Source organism: Girardinichthys multiradiatus, chromosome 2 (genome assembly GCF_021462225.1).
Source record: "Girardinichthys multiradiatus isolate DD_20200921_A chromosome 2, DD_fGirMul_XY1, whole genome shotgun sequence".
Lineage (NCBI taxonomy): Eukaryota > Metazoa > Chordata > Actinopteri > Cyprinodontiformes > Goodeidae > Girardinichthys > Girardinichthys multiradiatus.
This window is the reverse complement of record NC_061795.1, coordinates 8,310,139-8,334,933: the sequence shown is the minus strand read 5'-3', so window position 1 is coordinate 8,334,933 and position 24,795 is coordinate 8,310,139. Positions and strand designations below refer to the sequence as shown.

The 24,795-nt window shown below is 42.8% G+C and overlaps 1 protein-coding gene and 1 long non-coding RNA gene across 5 annotated transcripts in view; one reads left to right on the top strand and one right to left on the bottom strand.

The window, feature by feature from the left end:
- The window catches only part of iqub (IQ motif and ubiquitin domain containing), a 93,112-nt gene that overhangs the window by 28,750 nt on the left and 39,567 nt on the right, over positions 1 to 24,795 (bottom strand). The gene's annotated exons all lie outside the window — the stretch shown is intronic.
- LOC124878440 overlaps positions 24,048 to 24,795 on the top strand; it is a 32,394-nt gene continuing 31,646 nt past the window's right edge. The window contains exon 1 of the long non-coding RNA XR_007040772.1: positions 24,048 to 24,720. This is a non-coding gene — a long non-coding RNA (uncharacterized LOC124878440). The remainder of the gene's footprint in view (positions 24,721 to 24,795) is intronic.

The following is a 24,795-nucleotide window of genomic DNA, read 5'->3' as shown; positions in this document are numbered from 1 at the left end:
TCCACCTCTCCTGTGGATTTTGATGGGGAGATCTTTTGTGATGACCTCTCTTTCTCAGCCAACTGGCCGATTGTTTCTGCTGGAGCTGTTGGAGGCAGCGTTATCATTGTTGTTGATACTCCATGTTCTCTGCTGAAGGTCGAAGCTGCTGGTGGATTATTTACTGAATAGAAGAGATTAGATGTGAGACGTCTGGCTCCTGGCTTGTTCAAACAGAAACCATCTTGCTTGAAGAGTTGTCTTTTTTCCCAAAAAATATTAAAGTTGTCGATGAAGTTCACAGGCGTGGTGGCACATGTTTTTTTCAACCTCTTATTAATCATCAGAAGTCTCGAAAAAAAGTGTGACGTTCAAAACTGACACAGGTGCAGACGTCACAGTACTGCCACATGCAGTGTTCCAGAAGAAAGTATGTATACTATAGAGGATGTGTGTGTTGTTTATCATCTGTGCACTGCACCATTTGGAAAACCTGTGAGCTGTAGGCTGGAGCTTGTTGCGCACCTAGACAGCGTCACTCTATAAACACCAAAGCAACCGTACCCAAAACTGTGCACTGGACTCAGTACACCACAAAGCTGAAACCAGTGGTTCCACCATTCTTATTAAAGACTCCAAGGAGGATCCCATTGCCACTATTGGACAAAGTCAAGCAGGAACTATTCCGCATGGAAAGCCTCGAGGTGATATGCATGGGTGAGGAGCAAACAGACTGGTTTGTGGGTGATAAGTGCGCTTATGGGTTGACCTTAATAAACTGAATGAGTCAGTATGTTGTGAGAAGTCTATTCTGCCATCAGTGGAGGAAAGACTAGGCATGCTGGCTGGAGCCAGAAATTTTTGTAAGCTGGATGCAAATATGGGGTTTTGGCAGATTCCTCTTGTTGTAATAATTGAATAAAATTTGTCTTATAGTTTCTCCTATTTTTTAAGTTAACTATTTGATCTTATAATCATTCATGATGTTTGTGTGAGTAAAGAATGTGATGAGTTGTTTGCAGGCAAAGATAATAAATGGAGCTGAGCTTGCAGAGAAGGAAGCAGTCCAGTTGAGGAGGTCATAAAGATGAAGGCTGATTGCACTGAACAAAAGGCGCAACTAATCCTGGAAGATGGAGAGATTGTGGAAATGTGTTGTTAAAGGATAAAGCTGTTTATGACCTGTTTACGATGCAGCTGTTGTTTCCCATCCTTAGAGAGCAACGTTCTTTGTAAATAGGGACCCCCGAAAGATAATAAAAAGAGAGGTGCGGACAGATGCTGTTCAGAGCGGTGCGAGATCTGTAACTGAGCACATCTTGACCGTTTCTCCTCGCAGCGAGTAAAATAACTAATTATTTGTCTCTCTCTCTTCTTTTTGTGATTGTTATAAATATTGTTAGGTTGGTTAAACCTGACATTAATTTGGTCCTTTCGAGCCGGATTCCAACTACGCCTGATGGTTCCAGCGGGTCGGTAGACTCTAGGAAAAGACCGTGCGCACGGCTGTCTTCATCAGGAAGACACACAGACCCTTTCCGGGACTGGATTTCGGCCCGCCCGCTGGGATCTGACGGCTGACGGAACTCTGAGAGAGAGGAGAGGACAAAGTGGTGAGTGAATCTGGATTTAAAACAAAAGTGTGACGAACGACTGGGGGTCATTGCGCGAAGTAAACAAACCCTGTGAATCCTAGGCATTAACAGGTAACAGCAGTGCGCCGGAGTTCTGCTTAAAGTATTAGTGAAAATACTGAAAATTCTGAGGTTAACAGCAGTGCGCCGGAGTTCTGCTTAAAGTATTAGCGAAAATACTTAAAATTCCGTGATCCAAGACGGCGGAGTCCTTTGAGTGTTAAGAAGTATTTTAAATAACAACAGAAAATACTAAGAAAATTCCGCGTTTAAAATGTGTGCATGTGAGAAATGAATGGAGGATTTAAACCACTAGGTTTTGCCTCATACCAAAGCAGTGGGATTGTAAGTGACTAACTTTTGTGGATGCAAAGGCAAGAATTCTCCACTCGAAAGAGTTGAAGTGAGAATTACCACAAACGGAAATTTTTCTGTCACCCTACTGAGGAGAATAATCCAGCATTTAGAATACCCTAGGTATTTATATGCTGGACCAAATTTAAATAAAAGAAATGGGAAAAGGGTGATTTAAATACACTAAAATGAATAATAATGTAAAGATTGGAAATGTAAGGAAGCACAGGATCAAATTAAAATATTAAAATTAAAATATTTAGATAAATGGATAACCACATACCATTATGATGGTCGTTTAAACTCTAAAAAATTAGGTGATCTATAGGATGCAATAATTAAAAGTACATTAAAAGTAAACGTGATTTAAGAAAAATGGACAAAGAAGGTTATGAGGATGTAGATTATTGCTTAAAAGTAACTAAAAAGAGAGAGATGTGATGCAGGAGAAAAGAATGGGTGTTTTTGTGGAAAGCAGAAAAGGTCAGAGGGCTAAGAAGTAATTTTTGATGGATTTACAAAGTAGAACAGCAGGACAGAAGAAGGGGAGTAAAAAGAGTAGGTGGAAAGTTTTTGTTTTGTACCAAAGATCTGATGAGGTTCGACAGGATTGGATGGGCTAAAATGAGTCCCTTTGGTGAATAAATCCATCCCCACCATAGCTGTACCTCAGGTATGTTTTATTTGTGTTTATTTTTTATTATTATTGTTTTGAGACGCTGAAGGCTGTTGATACAGCTTGTCACGGAGGTTCATGGCATGACATGGTTTTTTTTTCTGTGTAACCTTAGAAAATATTTTACTCTTTTTAATAGCCAGAGTGAAACAAAAAGAGGAATAACCTTTTGAAGAATATAGAATTAGACTGACAAAAGTGTTTAAAATACATAGTGGTCTACAAGAAGATGAAGACGAGCAAGGAGCTTATTAACAGCAGTTAAAAAAAAAAAGCACTACATGCTGGTTCCAGGGATGCAATTAATACCTGGGTAAGGAGATATTTTATAGGGTTCCCCACAGCAAATCTAGAAGACTATGTAAATCATGCCCTCCATGCAGAAAAAGTTATGAAGGATAAAAAAAAAAAATGGAAATAAATAAATAAATAATTAAATAGGCAACACCTTTTTTTTCAGCAAGAAGAAGAAGAAGAGCAGATTTATTATTAAAATAACAGAAGGAAGAGAAAAATTTAGAGGCAGAGGACAAAAACCGCAGGGGTCAGAGAGGAGTGAGCAGAGGAAATTACAGACAATACACATCAGGGTGTTGATGTTAAAAAGGAGTAGGACCGCCTTATTACCACTATTAACTGGACGCAGGGATAGCTTTACTAACAGAAGGAAGAAATGTGATTACTCAACTACAAGATCAGATGACACCAGATGATCTACATATTACCATGTGGTATAAAAATACTCCTGGACCAGATAAAACTTACGAAGAAGCATTAAATAAAGTAACCCCTATAAAAGTCATGGTAACTTATGTTTATACAGATAGGAAGAGTACGTCAGTTGCTGAAGTAGTGTTAGAGGATGACACTAGGAAGCTGTGCAACATGTGGTCACTTCCACAAATATCTTTATTCAAGGATAAAGAACTCAAGTGGCATGATATGGGAAGAATAGTGCAGAGGGGAAAAGATGCCACAGACTGGTATGTAACAATAATGAATACAGAAACTAGTGCATCCACAGAATTAATTAGAAAATTATTATTTTGGACAGTGACAGTGCAGGAAGGGATACATTTGCATACAAAACAACAATGAGAACTATTCCTTACTGAACAGGAGGAACAGTTTTTGAATGAAGTCCCTGATAAGTTATGGTCAAAAGACCCTACTGATGTGGGTTTAGTAAAGGAGCATTACCTGTTCAAATTAGAGCAAAAACAGAATACAGGCCCAGAGTAAAACAATACCCTTTGAAATATGATGCTCGTGAAGGGATAAAACCAGTAATAAAGGATTTAATAACTGCAGGGGTGATAATAAAATGCGAGGATTCACCATGTAACACCCCCATTTTTCCAGTTAAAAAAAAAAAAAAACAAGCTCCATCAACAGGAAAGATAGGCAGTTCTGGTTTGCATTTACCTTTGAGGGACAAAGATATAATTATACCAGACTACCTCAAGGCTACTGTGAAAGTCCAAATATATACTTTCAGGTAATGAGTGCAAGTATGGGCAAGTTTGACCCTCCAGGAAGTAGTCAGAGTTGATTATATGTTGATGATGTGCTATTAGCCTCTCCTGATGAGGAGACCTGTAAAAATGACACCATAGCATTGTTAAAACATTTAGCAGAAGAGGGACACGAAGTCAGAAAAAGAAACTTCAGTTGTGTAAAAATGAGGTTAAATACCTAGGCCACAATCTTAGCGCAGGGGGACGCACAATTGTAGAAGAAAGAAAGACTGCAATATTACAAGTTCTAAAACCAGAAACAAAAAAGCAAATGATGTCCTTCCTTGGACTAACTAATTATTGTAGAAACTGGGTGCCAAATTATGCAGAAATAGTAGCTCCATTAAACAAATTAATGTATGAGGAAGAGCTGAAAATGACGTCAGAACTAAGATGGAGTGTAGAAGCTGAAGAAGCATTTACTAACATAAAACAAGTTCTAGTTTCCAGTACTGCTTTAGCATTACCAGACTATAGTAAACCATTTGTTCAGATGGTAGATTGTAAGGGACATTTTATGACTTCAGTTCTGGTTCAACAACATGGAGATAAAATGAAAACAATAGCCTATTTCTTTTCAAAACTAGACAGTGTTGCGTATGTGTAACCATATTATGTGAGAGCTGTAATTGCAGCCTAAAATGACAGTTGCAGTGCTACAATAGTGTTGTTTCACCTTTTAACCTTAAGAGTTTCCCATGCAGTTTCAGCATTAATACTGCAGAATTAGAAAAAAAAGAAAAAAGAAAAAATTAGAAGTGATTTGCAAGATCACAAAATAGTTTATGTGAATGATTTCTCTAAAAAGATGAGAGAGGGAAGACACAAACAGGATATGCATTGGTGACAATGGATATAGTGTTAGAAAAGATGCAACAATAAAGCCCACTACAGGAGATAGCAATGTGGAAAAAACATGGAGCTGCATTAAAAGATGAAAACTATATATGACCAGATAATAAACCTGTTCTACCAAAGAACCTATAAATGGAAGCAATATTTGAGCCATCGTGTTTCACAATGTCTCAACAGGGGGGAATAGTAGGACAGATATATTAATATTATATAACATATTGATTAAATTCTAAAATTCTTATTAAAAAATTTTTTTGTAAAACGTGTTTAGCATGTGTAAAACATAATCCACAAGGGAATTTAAGACCACGAAGGGGACAATTTTCAAAACTAAGATACCCTTTTCAAACAATTCATATGGATTTTATTGAGTTAAACCACAGTGAAGGAAAAAAGTTCTGTTTAGTCATTATAGATGCATTTTCTAAACTGATAGAACTATTTCCAACTAAACATTACAAGCACCTCAGGGTTAACACCCTATGAAACGTTATTTGGAAGACCATACAGACTACCACAGTTCAAAAATCAGTGGGAGTTAGATGAAGAAGCTAACCTAGCTGATTATATGAGGAGTATGTTAGAAACCAACAGAAACACAGTTAAGCTATGATGAATGTTCTATTTCCCAGCAGGAAAACTAACTAGTGGAACAAGGAGACTGGGTGTTGATAAGGAGTGTAAAGAAGAAGCATTGGTATTCACCTAAGTGGGAGGGCCCATATCAGGTATTGCTAACCACTCCCACGGCAGTAAAAATAGCTGAGAGATCAACCTGGATTCACCTTACACATTGTAAAAAGATCATTTCGGTTGAAAGCTCCGTCAGGGGAAGTGATTTACAGACTGATAATAGGGTGGACCCAGACATTTAGAGGCTGGAGAGACCCGAAAGTCAGTGAAGACAATTAAGACACTGGAACCATTTAGAGGAGTGAAAATTTCAGCCAAAATGATTTCTAGATGGATGAACAATGCTTTCCGATGCTGGGTGGTTATATTTTTTTCCTTATATTGATTTTTATTTTTGTAGTATTTCTGGGAACCAGTCAAGATGAATTAGAATGTAACAACATCTGCTATGAGTCATTTGAAACAAGTAGCGCTAAATCAAGGTAGGCAAGATAACCTAACTATGTGCACTAAACAAACTTCTTATACTAATGACATTCAAGTGTGCGTGAAATCTAATACCATAGCTGTGGTGCTGATCCCACTCATTAGCTTGACCAAATGAGGAAGGAAAGGGCAGGATTATAGAAGTTATAAATGGTACTTAACTAATGACAGAAGAGACACCTCATGGTCCATGATGGTAGCTGATGAAGGAAATAATTGGACACCATAGTGGGGCACCACTGCTTATGCTAGTTATCAAAAGAAGTTGTTTAAGCTTCATAAAGCTGATAATGCAATCCAAGTAACAAAGCGAAGAGAGTAAAAATTATGTTAGGAAAGTTAACCACAGATGACTAAGTTCCTGGTTATTACTGGAGTATTAGGAACAAATAATAACTGGTTATTGATGGTAGAGCAAGCGGCTAACATGACTAAAAGAGATTGTGTTGTGTGTTTGGGTTCCAGGCTTTTGTTACAAATAATTCCAGCTGTGATACCACAACTCTGTGTGATGGAAGTAATGAATCAAACTAATCCTAATGAAATGTGTTAGCACAAGGATTCTGTTTTTCCTGTAATTAGAGCAGATAAGGATAAATCAGTATTCCATAAACGGGTCACCACTGGAAACTACACATGTATAAATATGACAGAGAGAGGTAATAAATTGGGAAATCTCATTGCAGTATGGTGTACTACAATTGTAAAAGTAAATAAGTGTTTTAAACCAGTCTCTAGAGAAGACATTTGGTGGTGGTGTGATGACGACAGGTTGTTTGATTGATCACCTTCAAAAGTGACAGGACTCTGTGCTTAATTACTTTATGGTTATATCCTATGTTAGTAGATGAAGTAACAGATGGACTATTTAGTGTTAAATCCACATGATCGGCATGATAGGAAGTGCAGAGAAGTAGCTTGGCAGACTGAGGGAGACTCTACATACATAGATGCTACAGATGAATATAAATTAACTGATCAAGTAGCTGCAGGATTTGAATCAAGTATCTGTTGGTGGTGTACGTTGAACAGAAACATAGACAGGATCTATTATATCCATTACAATGTTCAAAAACTAGGAAATTGGACACAAAGCGGGTTTGAACTGTCCATGACCGATTGGCTTCAACTTCCCTGATGGCATTCCAGAATAGAATTGCTTTGGACATGTTGTTAGCTGAAAAAGGAGAAGTTTCTGCTATTTTCGGAGAAAAATGTTGCACATTCACACCTAACAACACTGCTACTGGCTGATGGCAGCCAAATGAAATCCATAGAAGGTTTGAGATCTCTAAATGGCAAAATGAAAGAGCATTCTGGAGTAGACACCTCGATGTGGGACTCCTGGCTGGATGTGTTTGGGAAGTATAAAATTTTAGTATCATCAGTAATAATTTCCTTTGCAGTGTTTGCTGCAATTTTGACATTGTGTGGATGTTGTTGGATTCCCTGCCTTTGTTCTCTGTTTAACCGTCTTATCACCACAGCTATTTTTCCTATGGAAAGCAGAGTTACACAACTCTATCCGTTATTTAAACATCAGGATGATGAAGATGACGAGGATGGGACTGACCACTTTTCTGGCCTGTATCCAGATCCATTTCTATATGATTCTGTGATTTAAATGTCAGTAAGTACCTCTTGTCTTTGTACTCATGACGATAATCTTACAGTTAAACATTTGAGAGAAGTGGCTGTTTAAGTGATATGAGAATGTGAGCAAATATAAGACAAACAAGGGAGAAATGTTGGAATAATTGAATAAAGATTTGTCTTAGTTTCTCCTATTTTTTAAGTTAACTATTTGATCTTATAATCATTCATGATGTTTGTGTGAGTAAAGAATGTGATGAGTTGTCTGCAGGCAAAGATAATAAATGGAGCTGAGCTTGCAGAGAAGGAAGCAGTCCAGTTGAGGAGGTCATAAAGATGAAGGCTGATTGCACTGAACAAAAGGCGCAACTAATCCTGGAAGATGGAGAGATTGTGGAAATGTGTTGTTAAAGGATAAAGCTGTTTATGACCTGTTTACGATGCAGCTGTTGTTTCCCATCCTTAGAGAGCAACGTTCTTTGTAAATAGGGACCCCCGAAAGATAATAAAAAGAGAGGTGCGGACAGATGCTGTTCAGAGCGGTGCGAGATCTGTAACTGAGCACATCTTGACCGTTTCTCCTCGCAGCGAGTAAAATAACTAATTCTTTGTCTCTCTCTCTTCTTTTTGTGATTGTTATAAATATTGTTAGGTTGGTTAAACCTGACACCCCTGAATGAAGATTCAGAAAAGATAATAACATTCATCACACCCTTTGGACATTACGTTTTCAAGCAGCTTCCATTTGGCATTTGTTTCAACTCTGGAACACTTCCAAAACTGGATGGCAACAGAGGTCACTGAGGGGGTCGAAGGAGTGGTTTGCCACATAGATGATGTGCTGGTGTCGGGTAGTACGCAGGAAGAGCTTGACGCACGCCTTCATCCCATGTTGGAAAAGATACAGAAGGTAGGTATCACTTTAAATACTGTAAATGTGTCTGGGTGAATTTCCTTGGTCATGTGATCCCTGCCAGTGGCATCAGCTCAGACCCAGGCAGCACGGAGGCATTGAAGAGGAAGCAAGAGCCAGCTTGGCAGGTTTATCTCTAAGTTGGCTGAGAGAGACATACCCCTGTGTGATCTCCTGTTGAAGAAGAACTGCTGGACATGGAGCATTGAGCAAAAGCAGAGCCTTTCAAGATCTGAAGGAAGCGTTGTCATTACAACCAATGCTGGCCTTGTATGATCCCAACAGAGAATGCAAGGTCTCAGCAGACGCATCATCATATGGGCTAGGTGGTGTGCTTCTTCAAAAAGGGGAGAGGAGTGGAAGCCGATCGCCTATATGTCCCGTTCTCTCACACCAACCAAGCAGAGATACGCACAAGTGGAGAAGGAGGCATTGAGACCGACCTGACCTTTGAGAGGTTCTGCAACTTCCTCATTGGGAAACATTTCCAGCTAAAGACTGATTACAAGCCTCTTTTAAGTCTCCTGGGGTCCCAAGCATTCAATTCAATTCAATTCATTCAAACATACTTTATTAATCCCAAAGGGAAATTAAATGTTGTTGTAGCTCATTATGAGTGTTTCTTCAAAGAGTGGTTGTAAATGCTGATGGCTGTGGGCAGGAAGGATCTCCTGTAGTGCTCCATCTTACAGCAGATCTGAAGAAGCCTCTGACTGAAGACACTCTGTTGTTGTTGGACAGTCTCATGAAGAGGATGCTCAGGGTTCTCCATAATGTTCTTCATTTTATGAAGAATCTGTCTTTCCAAAATGATCTCCAGAGGTTCCAGAGGAGTCCCCAGAACAGAGCCAGCCTTTTTTATCAGCTTGTTGAGCTTTTTTAAGACCCTGACTCGGATGCTGCTTCCCCAGCAGATGATGGCAGAAGAGATCACACTCTCCACAACAGACTTATAGAAGATATGCAGCATCTTGCTGCAAACACCAAAGGACCTAAGCTTCCTCAAGAAGTACAGTCTGCTCTGTCCCTTCTTGTAGATGGCTTCACAGTTGCATCTCCACTCCAGTCTGTTGTCCAGGTGAACACCAAGGTATTTATACTCCTCCACCACCTCCACTTCTTCTCCCATGATATAAATAGTTTTTGACTTATTCCTGTTTCTCTTAAAATCTACAATCATCTTTGTTTTAGTCATGTTCAAAATGAGATGACTGTTTCCACACCATGCCACAAAGCGGTCCACCACCTTCCTGTACTCAGCTTCTTGTCCATCTCTGATCCACCCCACGACTGAAGAATCATCCGAGTATTTCTGCAGATGACAGGAGTCTGTCTTGTACTGGAGGTCTGAGGTGTACAAAGTGAAAAGGAATGGTGAGAGTACAGTCCCCTGTGGTGCTCCTGTGCTGCTGACTACCTGGATAGAATCACACCCCTTCAGTCTCACAAACTGTGGTCTGTTTGTCAGGTAGTCTTTGATCCAGGAGATTGTCTTCAGGAGTTCTGACAAAGCAAATCAGGTTGGATTGTATTAAATGCACTGGAGAAATGAAAGAACATGATCCTGACAGTGCTGCTGGCTTTGTCCAGATGACAGTGGGTTTGTTGAAGCAGGTATATGATGGCATCTTCAACTCCAACTTCACAGCGATAAGCAAACTGAAGGGGATCCTGATGGTTTACTGTTTGCTTACTCGGGTGGGCCAACAGGAGTCTCTCTAGGACCTTCATGATGTGAGATGTCAGGGCAGCAGGTCTATAGTCATTGAGGACTGATGGGTGAGTTTTCTTTGGTACCGGAACAAGACAGGAGGTCTTCCACAACACCGGAACCTTCTTCTGGGCCAGGCTAAGGTTGAAGAGGTGCTGCACAATCCCACAGAGCTGCTCTGCACAGGCCTTCAGGACTCTAGGGCTGACATGATCTGGACCTGCAGCCTTATTCCGATTCAGTCTCTCCAGTTGCATCTTCACTTGACTTCTTGAGACACACAGGTGGAAGGGGGAAGCAAAGGAAGCATCAGGATCTTCTGATATGGTTGAAGGCAAACATGTAGAAGCAGAAGGGTCTAGGGCTGAGGTGGAAGATAAAAAATTTGAGGTGTTACTGGACAGCTGTGGGTCCTGTGGGTCAAAGGAAGGTGGAATGTCTGTTTGGCTGTGAGCAGGAGAGGAGGATGTGAAGCTTGTTTCTGAACTGAACCTATTGAAGAATGTGTTCAGTTCATTGGCTCTGTCCAGATCTCCATTGGTCTGATCATCCTTCTGCTTGAAGCCCGTGATCTTCTTCATCCCTGTCCACACATCTCTGATATTGTTTTGCTGGAGCTTGCTCTCCAGTTTTTTCTTGTACACCTCCTTGCTGTCTCTTATCTTGACTTTAAGTTGCTTCTGTATACTCCTCAATAATTCTCTGTCTCCCTCTCTGAAGGCTCTTTTTTTTCTTGTTAAGAAGGTCCTTCAGGTCACTGGTGATCCAAGATTTGTTATTGGGGAAGCATCTCACGGTTCTGGTGGGGATGGCGTTATCCACACAGAAGTTTATATAGTCGGTTACACACTCAGTCATGGCATTGATGTCCTTTCCATGTGGCTGGCACAGTGCGTCCCAGTCCGTAGCCTCGAAGCAACCTTGCAGAGCTTCTTCAGCTTCCTGTGACCATTTTCTCACAGTCCTCTTTATTACAGGTTGCCTCTGAACAAGGGGCTTATATTTTGAGCAGAGAAAAACAAGATTGTGATCTGATTTGCCTATAGGAGGTCTTGCTGTAGAGATGTATGAGTCCTTGACATGTGCATAAAACAAATCCAATGTTTTGTTTTCTCTGGTAGAGCAGCTGACAAACTGTTGAAACGTTGGAAGTGTAGCAGAGATTGAAGCATGGTTAAAATCACCAGAAATTGCCACAAAAGCATTGGGGTTTTGTGTCTGTAGCTTAGCAGCAACTGAGCTGATGGCATCACATGCAGTGTCAGCAACAGCGGAAGGTGGAACGTAAACTGTTGCCAAAATAACACTGGTGAACTCTCTGGGTAAATAATATGGATGAAAACTTACTGCCAACAGTTCAATATCTGGACTGCAGAGATGACACTTCACAGTTACATGTCCTGGATTACACCATCTGTTGTTCACAAGTACTGCCAGTCCACCTCCTTTACATTTGCCGCTCCTCTTTAAATCTCTGTCTGCTCGTATGGTTAAAAAGCCCGGCAGAGAGACACTGGAGTTGGGGATATGATCCTGCAGCCATGTCTCAGTAAAACACATAATACTGCATGCCCAGTACTCTGGCTGGGTCCTTTGTAGGGCTTGGAGTTCATCCAACTTGTTTCCCAACGATCTCACATTGCCCATCATAATGGACGGAAGAGATGGTTTGAACTTCCTCCTCTTCTCTCTTCGCTTAGCTCCTGCTCTGCATCCACGGTGTCTCCTTTTCAACTCATCAGGGATTTGGGGTTGTAGTTGAAGTATTATTTGAGCTTTTGAGATATTAATCAGCTTCTCCCGGTTGTAAGAACCAACCCCATTGCCATGGCAATGCATCATAACAAATGTCCAAAAATAGAAAGTATTAGGAAAAATCCTCAAAGCTGCACAGCATCTGACACCGGAGAAGACAGTTGTCCAAAAAAAAAAAAAAAAAAAATCAACGGTATCCAGCAAAAAAAGAAATGTCTGTGGACAACAGATACACTGTCTCAAGCACCAATCAAGACAGGTGTCCGGACGTGAACAACGGACGAACCCAGAATGCAGACTAGCAGGCAGCATGACGGTAGGTGAAAAACAATTTAATAAAAAACAAAAACTCACTCACAGATGGTGACCGCAAAAACTGACATGGGCAGGTTGGCAAGACAGGCTTGGCATGATGAAAACGCAAGACTTGAGCATGATTTGAAAAGATGTTTCCGGGACGACTAACAGAACAGGTGCGATTAAATGGAGCATGGTACAGGTGGAACACAAAACTGATTAACATGGTGCAGGTGAACCGAATAACTTAATTTACAGAACAAAACATGAATGGAGCAAAACATGGCTTGAACAGAACGCAAATCCAAGGAAACAAACTAATAGAAACATAACTAGAAAAACATGAAACGAAAGCATAACCAGATCCAAAAACTTAACTTGACCGCACATGAACTAGAAGACAAAAACTAAAGCATGACTAGGAAAATAATAAACAGAAACATGATTAACGACTGGAGCAGTGAAAAACATAAGGAAAAAACCAGAAACCAAAACCCAAACAACTACAAATCATAACAGAACCCCCCCCCCTTAAGGGCGGATACCAGACCCCCACAAGAGTCCAAACAAAAGACACCCGACCAGGGCGGGCGGTGGGGGCCTTGGTAGGAGGGCCAGAAACAAAAGACAACCCGACCAGGTCGGCCGGTGGGGGCCTTGGCAGGAGGGCCAGAAACAAAAACAGAGTTCCGGCGGGCGACCAGGAGGTCGTCCCCAGCAGGCACAGAGTTCCGGCGGGCGACCAGGAGGTCGTCCCCAGCAGGCACAGAGTTCCGGCGGGCGACCAGGAGGTCGTCCCCAGCAGGCACAGAGTTCCGGCGGGCGACCAGGAGGTCGTCCCCAGCAGGCACAGAGTTCCAGCGGGCGACCAGGCGAACCCTCAGAGGCTGAAGCAGAGCCTGGCGAACCCTCAGAGGCTGAAGCAGAGCCTGGCGAACCCTCAGAAACAGGGTTCAAAGGCCAGAACGAGGACAAAACGTTCCTTAAATCCCTCAGGAAGAGGGTCCAGCGGCGCTTCCTCCTCGAACCCCTCGTCGCAGGGCTCAGAAGCCAGGACAAGGACAAAATGTTCCTTGAACCCTTCAGGAACAGGGTCCGGTGTCAATCCCTCCTCGAACCCCTCGTCACAGGGCTCAGAGGCCAGAACGAGGACCAGTTCCTCACTGAACCCCTGCAGACTAGGAACAGGAGCTGAGGCGTCGGCGGGACCCTCAGTGATGTGAGCAGGAGCTGAGGCGTCGGCAGGACCCCCAGTGACGTGAGCAGAAACTGAGGCGTCGGCAGGACCCCCAGTGTCGTGAGCAGGAGCTGAGGCGTTGGCCAGACCCCCAATGGCATGAGCAGGAGCTGAGGTGTCGGCAGGACCCCCAGTGACTTGAGCAGGAGCTGAGGCGTCGGCAGGACCCCCAGTGACTTGAGCAGGAGCTGAGGCGTTGGCAGGAACCCCAGTGACTTGAGCAGGAGCTGAGGCGTCGGCAGGACCCCCAGTGACTTGAGCAGGAGCTGAGGTGTCGGCCGGACCCTCAGTGGCGTGAGCAGAGGCTGAGGCATCGCAGAGACCCTCAGTGACGTGAGCAGAGGCTGAGGCGTCGCAGAGACCCTCGGTGGCGTGAGCAGAGGCTGAGGCATCGCAGAGACCCTCAGTGGCGTGAGCAGAGGCTGAGGCATCAGCCGGACCCTCAGTGGCGTGAGCAGAGGCTGAGGCGTCAGCCGGACCCTCAGAGGCGTGAGCAGAGGCGTCGCTGGGCCCCCGATGACTTGAGCCGGGGCGTCCCTTTTACGACGTCCTCTGCGATGTGTGGAGGGGGTTGAGGCTGACTTAGGGTCTGGCCTGGAGTCAGGCTGTGGTGTGTCTGGCCTGGAGTCAGGTTGTGGTGTGTCTGGCCTGGAGTCAGGCTCAGGCTCTACTTCAGCCTCTGAGGGTTCGCCAGGCTCTGCTTCAGCCTCTGAGGGTTCGCCTGGTCGCCCGCCGGAACTCTGTGCCTGCTGGGGACGACCTCCTGGTCGCCCGCCGGAACTCTGTGCCTGCTGGGGAGTGTCAGGCTGTGGCTGGGGTGTGTCAGGCTGTGGCTGTGGTGTGTCAGGCTGTGGCTGTGGTGTGGTGTGTCAGGCTGTGGCTGTGGTGTGTCAGGCTGTGGCTGTGGTGTGTCAGGCTGAGGTCCTGACGTGGGCTGCTCAGCAGCAGCAGCAGCAGCTCCCTGGAGTCCTGGCGTGGAAGGAATTGGACGGCATTAAAACTGCCTTACTGCAGCCTCATAATCCCTCTCCATCTGCCTGATTCTGTCCATCAACTCAGGAGAGGAATATATGAGGCTGGTCTTCCTGAAGCTCTTAATCTGGCGGGCTTAGAACCGTAGACGCTGCTCCAGCTCGTCAGGTGTCACCTCAGAACACGGGGCTGGAGCGAGCGAAGACGGCATGGGCGGAGCTGCAGCGAGCCTGGGAGACAGTGCTGTAGCAGACGAAGATGCGGGCTTACTTGTCGCAGCCCTCACGTCGGCTGGCAGGGAAACCACGTCCTCACCTGCCGAACCACAGGAAAGTGCTCCATGCCAACATTTCTTGCGACGGGAGGAGGGCGAGGGCTTCACTGCCAGACCAGAGTGCGCAGCCAGGGGAGCATGCGGAGAACGACGCTGAACCGCCTCACGCTCCATCTGCTCCAGCAGAAGTGGAGAGGGCACAACCTCCAGGTTGGTCGGCAGGTTCCTCATCGCCTCCTCCTTCTGCCGTTCAACCCATAGATCCAAGGCTTCTGCCTTCAGCGTGTCCGCGGGGTCCGTGGTTGGCGGAAACATTCTGTCAGGACGTGAACAACGGACGAACCCAGAATGCAGACTAGCAGGCAGCATGACGGTAGGTGAAAAACAATTTAATTTAAAAAAAATCACAGATGGTGACCGCAAAAACAGACATGGGCAGGTTGGCAAGACAGGCTTGGCATGATGAAAACGCAAGACTTGAGCATGATTTGAAAAGATGTTTCCGCGACAACTAACTGAACAGGTGTGATTAAATGGAGCATGGTACAGGTGGAACACAAAACTGATTAACATGGTGCAGGTGAACCGAATAAACTTAGTTGACAGAACAAAACATGACTGGAGCAAAACATGGCTTGAACAGAACGCAAATCCAAGGAAACAAACTAATAGAAACATAAATAGAAAAACATGAAACGAAAGCATAACCAGATCCAAAAACTTAACTTGACCGCACATGAACTAGAAGACAAAAACTAAAGCATGACTAGGAAAATAATAAACAGAAACATGAATAACGACTGGAGCAGTGAAAAACATAAGGAAAAAACCAGAAACCAAAACCCAAACAACCCCAAATCATAACAACAGGTGAAACACAAGCTGACAGAGCTGCTCAAAGACACTAACATCTAGAAAGAAATGGTAATGGAAAACCTACTCGCAAGCACTACCTATCTGGAGAATAGATAGTGCTAATGAGGATAGAGGATAGGCTGGGAGACCAGCTGGATTCAGACAGTGTATGCACATGTAATGCAGTTGTGCGCTGAAGGATGGCCAGCACTCAACATCACAAGAACCTGCACTCCAGTCATACTAAACCTAGCAAGCTCTTCTCACAGTCCCGGAGGGTCTACTGTTTAAGGGGCAAAGACTCTTTATACCCTTAATAATGAGAACTGAAATCCTCAACAAGCTGCACGAAGGACACCAAGGTGTGGTCAAGCGCAGAGAGAAGGCATGGCAGACAGTATGGTGGACAGTCCTTAGCCAGCAGCTAAACGAGTTGGTTGTAAACTGCCAAGCATGCTGCCAGGACAGGCATAACCACAGAGAGCCACTGATACCAATATTGTATCCACGGAGGCCTTTGCAAAAGTATGGAGCAGATTTGTTAATGCAAGGGAACAATACCTACGTCCTAGCGGTGGACTACACGTCAGGGTACGTGGAGATTGTTCTGCTAACCCCAACAAGGTCTAATGATGTATTCATCCACCTCAAGTCAGTTTTTGCACTTGCACTTGGGATTTGTGAGACCCTGGTGACTGATAATGGGCTACAGGTCTCTAAAGAGGCCTTTGCCAGGTTTGTAGAGTCCTATGGCTTCCATCATGTGACTAGCAGCCCAAAATATCCCCAGGGAAATGTCATTGGATCACCATCTTATCGTTATGTAGCCTTTGTCAGAACAGAGCAACAGTGTTGCAACTGAGCCCCTTCAGGGAGGTGCCCCGGAACGACCTGCAAAGGAACAACTGGCAGCAGCATCACTGCAGCCGAATGTTCCAGATCCGTTATCTACTCCTATCTTTAGAACCGGTCTGGGAGAGCGGTGGCAAGACCAATCCGATTAAACTTATAAGTTCTTATAAAAGAACATTGATTTCTCTCTTCCGTGATATCTCTTACTAGTTCTAATACATAAACACGTTAAAACACATTTTTCTTTCGTTTGCTGCATTTAACGTTTGAGGACTCTCCGTGTCTTACACGATTTTTCAAGTAGTGGTAAGGGGTGGCTAGCTTAGCGTTAGCTTTAGCTCCACCATGGTTACCCGTTCTGCTGTTTCTCTCTCTGAGTCTCTTCCTCTCTCCTGCTCTCAGATGTTCAGTTTCTCCTCTGCTTCCTTTAGTGATAATGGTACGTGTAATAAATGTAGTATTTTTGTAGCTTTGGAGGCGAGGGTGTCGGACCTGGAGGCCCAGCTCCGCGCTGTTGAAAAACCAACAGATAGCCGAGGTCCCTTAGCCAGCGTGGAGCCACCGAGCGTAGCTCCCCGTACCAGTCCTTCAGCAGAGCCCGCGCAGGTGGAGCCTCAGGTTGGCTGGGTGACGGTACGTAGAAAGCATAGTCCTAGATCCCAGCCCACAGGTCACCACAGGTTTGCGTTTCTAACAGATTTTCCCCGCTCAGCGACACACCCGCTGAGAAGCCAACTCTGGTAATTGGCAGCTCCATAGTCAGAAACGTGGCACTAGAGACACCAGCGACGATAGTCAAATGTCTGCCAGGCGCCAGAACGGGCGACACCAAATCCTACCTGAAAGTGCTGGCTAAGGATAAGCAAAAATGCAGTAAGATTTTTATTCACGCTGGCGGTAATGACACCTGGTTACGTCAAGCGGAGGTCACCAAAGTTAGTGTTGCTTTGGTGTGTAAGTTTGCCAAAACAATGTCAGATTCCGTAATTTTCTCTGGTCCCCTCCCCAATCTGACCAGTGATAACATGTTTAGCCGCATGCTGTTATTCAACCGCTGGCTACCTAGGAGGTGTCCAGAAAACGATGTGGGTTACATTGATAATTGGCGAACATTTTGGGGAAAACCTGGTCTGATCCAGAGAGACGGCGTCCATCCCACTTTGAAACTGCTTGGTCAGTCACTTAACCTGGATGGCATTGAATTGACCTCCGGTAATAAAGTAAAAAACCTTGGTGTTATTTTTGACCAGGACACGTAATTTAAACCCCACATTAAACAGGTTTTCAGGATTTCCTTCTTTCACCTCCGGAACATTGCCAAAATTAGAAATATCCTATCCAGGAGTGACGCTGAAAAACTAGTCCATGCATTTGTTACTTCAAGGCTGGACTATTGTAATTCTTTACTATCAGTATGTCCACAAAATGCAGTTAAAAGCCTTCAGCTGATTCAAAATGCTGCAGCAAGAGTTCTGATGAAAATTAAAAAGAAAAATCATATTTCTCCTACTTTAGCTTCGCTTCATCGCTCCCTGTTAAATCCAGAATATAATTTAAAATTATCCTCCTCACATATAAAGCCCTTAATGATCTAGCTCATTAGATATCTGATTGTTCCATATGTTCCTAACAGAGCACTTCGTTCTCAGACTGTAGGTTTACTGGTGGTTCCTAGAGTCTCTAGAAGTCGAATGGGAGGCAGATCCTTTATTTATCAGGCTCCTCTCCTGTGGAACCAGCTCCCAGTTTTAGTCTGTGAGGCAGACACCCTGTCTACTTTTAAGGCTAGGCTTAAAACTTTCCTTTTTGATAAAGCTTATAGTTAGAGTGGCTTAGGTTATCCTGAGCTATCTCTGTAGTTATGCTGCTATAGGCTTACACTGCTGGAGGACATAATGACCACTTTCACCCTCTTCGCTACATTCTCACACTACTCTCCAAATTTGCATTGTTTGCTGTTATTTCAGCTTTTAACTTTGTTCTCTCTCTTTTCTCTTCCTAGAACCTACACCTGGCCTGACTCTGTGTCTACCTGTGACACCTTTCTGGAGGGGGGCATCATCCAAGCTTCTGCTGGCAACAACTTAATGCTCACCCTCTACCGATGATCCACATGGCCCTGTCTTTCAATGCTTAACCCTTTTTCTCTCCTAGACATAGCTACAGGCTACAGACTGAGCTTCTACTGTGACTAACTCTATGTGCTTTCTTTCAGACTCTAACCTTGAAAACTGGCTCAAAGTTTATCTGTTCTTTCTTTCTAGATGACTAAAGGAGCTACATCCATTAACATTTACTTTCCCTTCCCATATAAAGTACTCCTGGATCAGTGCTTCTGTGTTCTTTTTGTGTCTCTGCTCTGTTCTCTCAAACCCCTGGTTCTGCTGGAGGTTTCTTCCTGTTTAAAGGGAGTTTTCCTCTCCACTGTCACTACATGCATGCTCAGTATGAGGAATTGCTGCAAAGTCAACGCCAGTGACTGTCCACTGTCTCTACATGCTGATCCAGGAAGAGTGACTGCTACAAGTCTCTGACTCGATGCAATCAGCTGGGTTTCCTTAGATAGAAATTTTTTTTATTCAATTTGAATAAATAACTGAATCTGACTGCACTGTTCAATGGTTAGGATTAATTGGAATGTATGTACCTGACTTTTATGAAGTGCCTTGAGACATGTGTTGTAAATTAGCGCTATATAAATAAACTGAATTGAAAACTGAATTGAATTGAACAAGAAAAAAAGGAAAAGAAGTGCCAGTACAATTGACCATTTGTGTATTTGCATTCTTTGAATGTAACTGTTCAAGTCTCAGTGGTCAGAGTTAGGGCACACAATACAGGGTTGTTTTGTATTGAATTTATACATATAAATTAAATACAAAACAACCCTATGGTCATATATATATACTTTGACTAAAAGAAATTCCCAGGGTAATTCTTATACTTAGAAATTAAATGTATACTGTACAGTGAGTCTTTCCCTCACCTGATTACCCACAGTTGAGCCTGAGGACTGGCAATGGGTTGATTCGGTGCCTCAGAAGTACTTTAACAGCGGTACTGAAAATGTTTCACATAACTTATGAGATGATGTAAAAATAATTTTTATTTTATTATTTCAAAGAAATTACCATGCTCTGCAGCAAACAATTTATGCCAATACTATATCTCCAACTATGTAGCCATGTAGCCTGGTGCAAAACCACATTGCTTGCAAATGTCAAACATGGTGACCTTTTAATTAATGTTTGCTATCAAACGTAAGCAAAAACTTTGTTTTAAAGCCAAAAAAAAAAATCCAAATAAAAAGGACCAACTCCGAGAATCTACTCAGTGAAAATGGAAGCTCAGTATTACATAAACACAAATATATCAGCATGAATATTTGCCTATTTAACTTTCGATTGTTTACCTGGCGAGCTAATTTTCTAATAACGGCTACACAACACTCTTTGACAAAAATTACATTAAAAGACATTCAAACTCTTTATCCTCTTTATTTTCTCTGCCCATGAAGGATATTTCCCTTTATCTAGCTGTTTTGTCTAACCGCCTTCCACCTGGAATGTAGATTATTTTTTTTGATTAAAGAAATTGTAGCAACCCAAGGGGCGCTTCTGAATGACACTGTAGTGTTTTGAGACCTGTGGTATCCTGGGACTGTTCAATTGATTATTTTGTCAGTTTAACCTGTTGTTTCTGTTCTTTTCTTTTTACTGGTGTAGAGGTGCTGAAGAGGTGTAATTAGGTAGAGACAATTCTACACCTTTAGTTAAGTGTCTGTTCTATTTAGTGAGTTTCACTGTTTGATCTTGTGGAGATATATTATGTGTGTGCATTATTATTATTATGTTCATAACCAGTGTGGGAAATAAAATGTATAACCTGTGTTAGTGGCCTGCAGAATAGTATTGCACAAACTTGGCCTTGAGTGTGGTGAAGCAGAAAAATACTGAAGAACTGTAGGGGTGAGAAAAGGATGTGAACAGATTAACAGGCCAAGTACTCCCTTCTCATATCAGCAGAGTGCAGGTGCAAAATATGCAGAATAATAACTTTCTAAATATGGTCAGCCGGAAAAGTGTGTACGTAACTCTATGTGTGAAAAAAACTGTAAACAGGGGCGTTGCCCATTCTTCATGTGTGTTTCAATAAAAGACATGAGCCCAATGAAAAAGGGCCGAAGACATCTCTGCGTGAGCTCCTCCCCTGGGCCCAGGTATTTTTGAATACAGCTGTCTCCGTGTGATTTATTCTAATGTGTGTGATTCTTTCAGCTTACGGTGAATAAACGAATGCGCAGGAGTTACCCGTTAAAGGGAAACTTCAACAATCTGTACATAAATAAATAAGTAGTCAGTCAGTCATCTTCTATACCGCTTCTTCCATAGTGGGTCGCGGGGAAGCTGGCGCCTATCTCCAGCAGTCTATGGGCGAGAGGCAGGGTACACCCTGGACAGGTTGCCAGTCCATCACAGGGCAAATAAATAAGTATTTAAGCTTATTTCTGGTGTGTCCGCCAGGAGAAGCAGCAGAAATGGAAGTTAAAATGAAGCCTGTCTTCTCTCTGTTTCACCTACATACATTGTCAAAATGTATTGTAGTAAAGACCTATCATGTTCAGATTGTGTTTTTATAAACAATCTATGTTTGATCATGTAGAAATCATTGATGGTCCATTCAAAGAGAAAACATACATTACATTAATTGCTCTTAGATCCCCCTAGTGGTCATAGGGCCCTGAGCAGCTGCTTAGCTCGCTTGTTCCTTGGGCTGGCTCTGCTACACACACACTGTAGAGGAATGCTGAATGAATCCTCTGCCTTAACTCTCCCTCTTCACAAGATCAACCAGTTTCCCTGAATGCCAAGCCTTTTGCCCACTCTGACATCATAGTAACTGCTGCTTCACTGCTCACATCTCTTTTTTGCAAGTTAGTGAAGTTGATGCTTGCAAGCTCACACTACCTCTACAGTCTTTAGGTCACTCACCTGTTTTTTCTGCCGTAAAACTAGGAGTGATGACCCAAATCCAGAAATTTAAATTTGTTCTTAGATTAATAAACCTATTTTCTGATCAGACTCTTTGGTTCGGTGAGTTTCTTAGTATGTCTGGACTTTCTTCTGAGTCAGCAAAAGACAGCTCACAGAATTTTGTATTATTGAGATGTTTTCAGCCACCAAATGCATTTGAAGTATATAATAACAGTAAAAAAGTACACATCATTATGGATCATTTAGTTCTTAGCAGGCGGAATAAGATAATTCACTTTAAAAATACTTTGACATGCACTGATATAGACTTAAAAACACATTTTCATACTAACATATGGGTCATAAACATTGCATAAATTTGACCATCACAGGAACATCATCAGCAAGATGAAAGATTCTTTTAGCTGAATATAATTTTATAATGAAAGCCGTCTGCAAAAACTGAAAACATTACAGTGTGAATTAATCTTGTGCTTGTATATGACACAGAATTTACAAAAATAAATTATGTGCAGAATAGAGAAACAATTAAACAAGCCTGTGGTGTCCAGACAGAATTAATGAACCTTGTTGTAGCAGAAGGGTGCAAATACTGGTCTAATTAAAAGAATTTGAGGAAAGAAATAATCAGGAGAAAAATCCAAGAGATGGCAGTAGGGCAACAATGATGGATGCAAGCTGCCGTTAAAAACTAAAGAAGGAGAAGTAAAAACTAGAAAATTTCGGAAGAAATTTAGACGGGGCCTGCCTCTTGGTGCGTGCTTCTTGGACCACCAAGGTTCTCTGGCTGTTTGGTTTAGCTCGCATCAGGATTCATGGTAGAGCCTTGAAGAGCTTAAAAGAACTGTAAATATTTGTGTCGGATCAATAACAATAATATCCATCCTTTTTTGTTGAAAATATAATAATAAAGACTCAACACTAGGTGAAAATAGAGGGAAAATGGAGAAAAAGACAAAAATGCTTGAACATGCTTCTGAACAAAGTCTAATATCTCGGAAACCATACATGGTATTTGAAAACCTTTTGAAATGTGGTCAACAGCCGTCCCCCGTCCCCAATCATGGATAGTTTCATAGCTATAATAGTATAAAATAGGACAATGGAAAGAAATGGTGTCACTCATGGACTACTGGTCAAACTGTGTTTCATTTTCCTATTCATTCCTATGGCATTTTTTGGCTTCGGTTCTCGGGGAATTATGTCAACATGGTAACTCACACTGAAACCAAAAGTAATAGTACACCTCTCACGTCCAAGCCGCACGTTTTGATATATATATTGTGTGGGTACACTCTTCCGTTCGGGCCGCATTAATGTTGATAGGTGTTCATAAGTGCATAGTAAATAGAACACATTTTCATAGCTCTATGTCATTCACAGTATAAAATAGGAGGATGGAAAGAAATGGTGTCACTCATGGATTACTGGTCAAACTCTCATTGAAAATACATGGGAGAAGGCCTACAGAATTCTACTGACTCTTGGTGATCGAGGGGTGTTTGACAGAAAACCGTGAGACCTAGAACAATTTTAAAGATATTGTCTGAAAGCAGAGGCCCGGCCCTACAAACTGACCGAAAATGGTGACGTTAGAGCAAATTTTGTGGCCGTGAGTTAAAAATAAATTTTCCTGAAAAAAAACCCTGCTTTCTACACTAGTTAATTGCCATTTCCACTGTAGGAGTGGGATTTTCTGGCAAACTTTGTGTCGCTTGGAGTCTAATTGTAGAGAAACCGTAGCAGTTATCAACAAACCGTTTTCACTTCTGAAAAGCCGGCAGATTTCTCTACAAACTGAAAGTTAAACTGTGTTTCTAGGTGAAAGTATGGCGATACAGCAAAGCCTCAAAAATAGTGAATTTTGAGGATTTCTTCCTCCTCTGACTCCATTCATTCCTATGGGATTTTGGGCGGGGTAGTTTTTCGTTAATTACGTCGCCATGGTAACTCCAAACGCCAAGAAAAGTAATAGCACACCTCCCGGGACCGAGCCGGACGTTTTGATATATATATTGTGGGGGTGCGCGCTGCAGTTCGGGCCGCATTAAAGTGGATAGGTTTTGACCAGGTGAATGACGAGCCGAACGTTTTGATATATATATTGTGGGGGTGCACGCTGCGGTTCGGGCCGCATTAAAGTGGATAGGTTTTGACCAGGTGAATAACAATAGGTGCCTGCATGCTTTGCTTAGCAGGCCCCAATAAAGAGTCCAGTTTAGAGGTGAATAGTAATAGGTGGCTCCATGCATTGCATTGCAGGCCCCAATAAATAATAAAGAGTCCATTTTAGAGGTGAATAGTAATAGGTGCCTCCATGCAATGCATGGGGCAATGCATACAATGCCTCCTTGCATTGCTATGGCAGGCCCCAATTAAAGAAGAAGAAGAAGAGCGCTATGTTCTGGAAATAACAAATAAAGTTGTTACCATGTGGACCTTCCAGTTGTCTGTTTGAAAGTTACTTTATTAAATCTAGTGTATCATACATAACAAAACCAGCCCAGCATTCTGATCAGGGTAAATTAATTGACACAATTAAGATAAGTTAGAAATTGTCATCCCACAGTGGCTGTGTGCAGGTTTTTTGTGTTTGTGCAGGGTGTGACTGGCAGGTGCAGCCACAACAGGTGTTTCTAGTTGAGCCCAATCACTGGGGCTTCTTAAGGAGCAGGAACCTGGATGGGGCCATTGGCTTGTTGTCTCTGCCAGTGTGGTAACTAGACTATGTGCTGCAGTTCTCCGCATTTTCTAAGCCTGCTATAATTGAGTTTCTTGTCCTGCTTTTCCAGATCTAATCACTTTGTGACAGTGTCCTGGATTCCAAGCTCCTGTTTCTCTGTATCCATGCTCAAGTGAGTTCTGGAAAAGACTCCCTGCTGCTCCAACCGTGACCCTCTCTTTCTTTCCTACCTCCAGCTCTGCAGCTCTGAGATCACCTCGTGGAAACACCAAACCATTGCTCACCTGCCTGTCCACCATCCAACGCCGCATGGTCAGTGGAAGCACTGCTGCTTAAGGATCACAAAGAGATGACATTGGCACTGTGAATCTCTGTACTACTACTCCTGCCAAACTCTGCCTCTGTGGGGCAGACTTGCCACCTCCAGCAAGCCATCATCCACCACCAACAGTAAGCTACCTCAACCTAATCCTGCACTACTCTCCATAACATTCTCTGAAAAACAATAACCTCTCTTCTCCACCT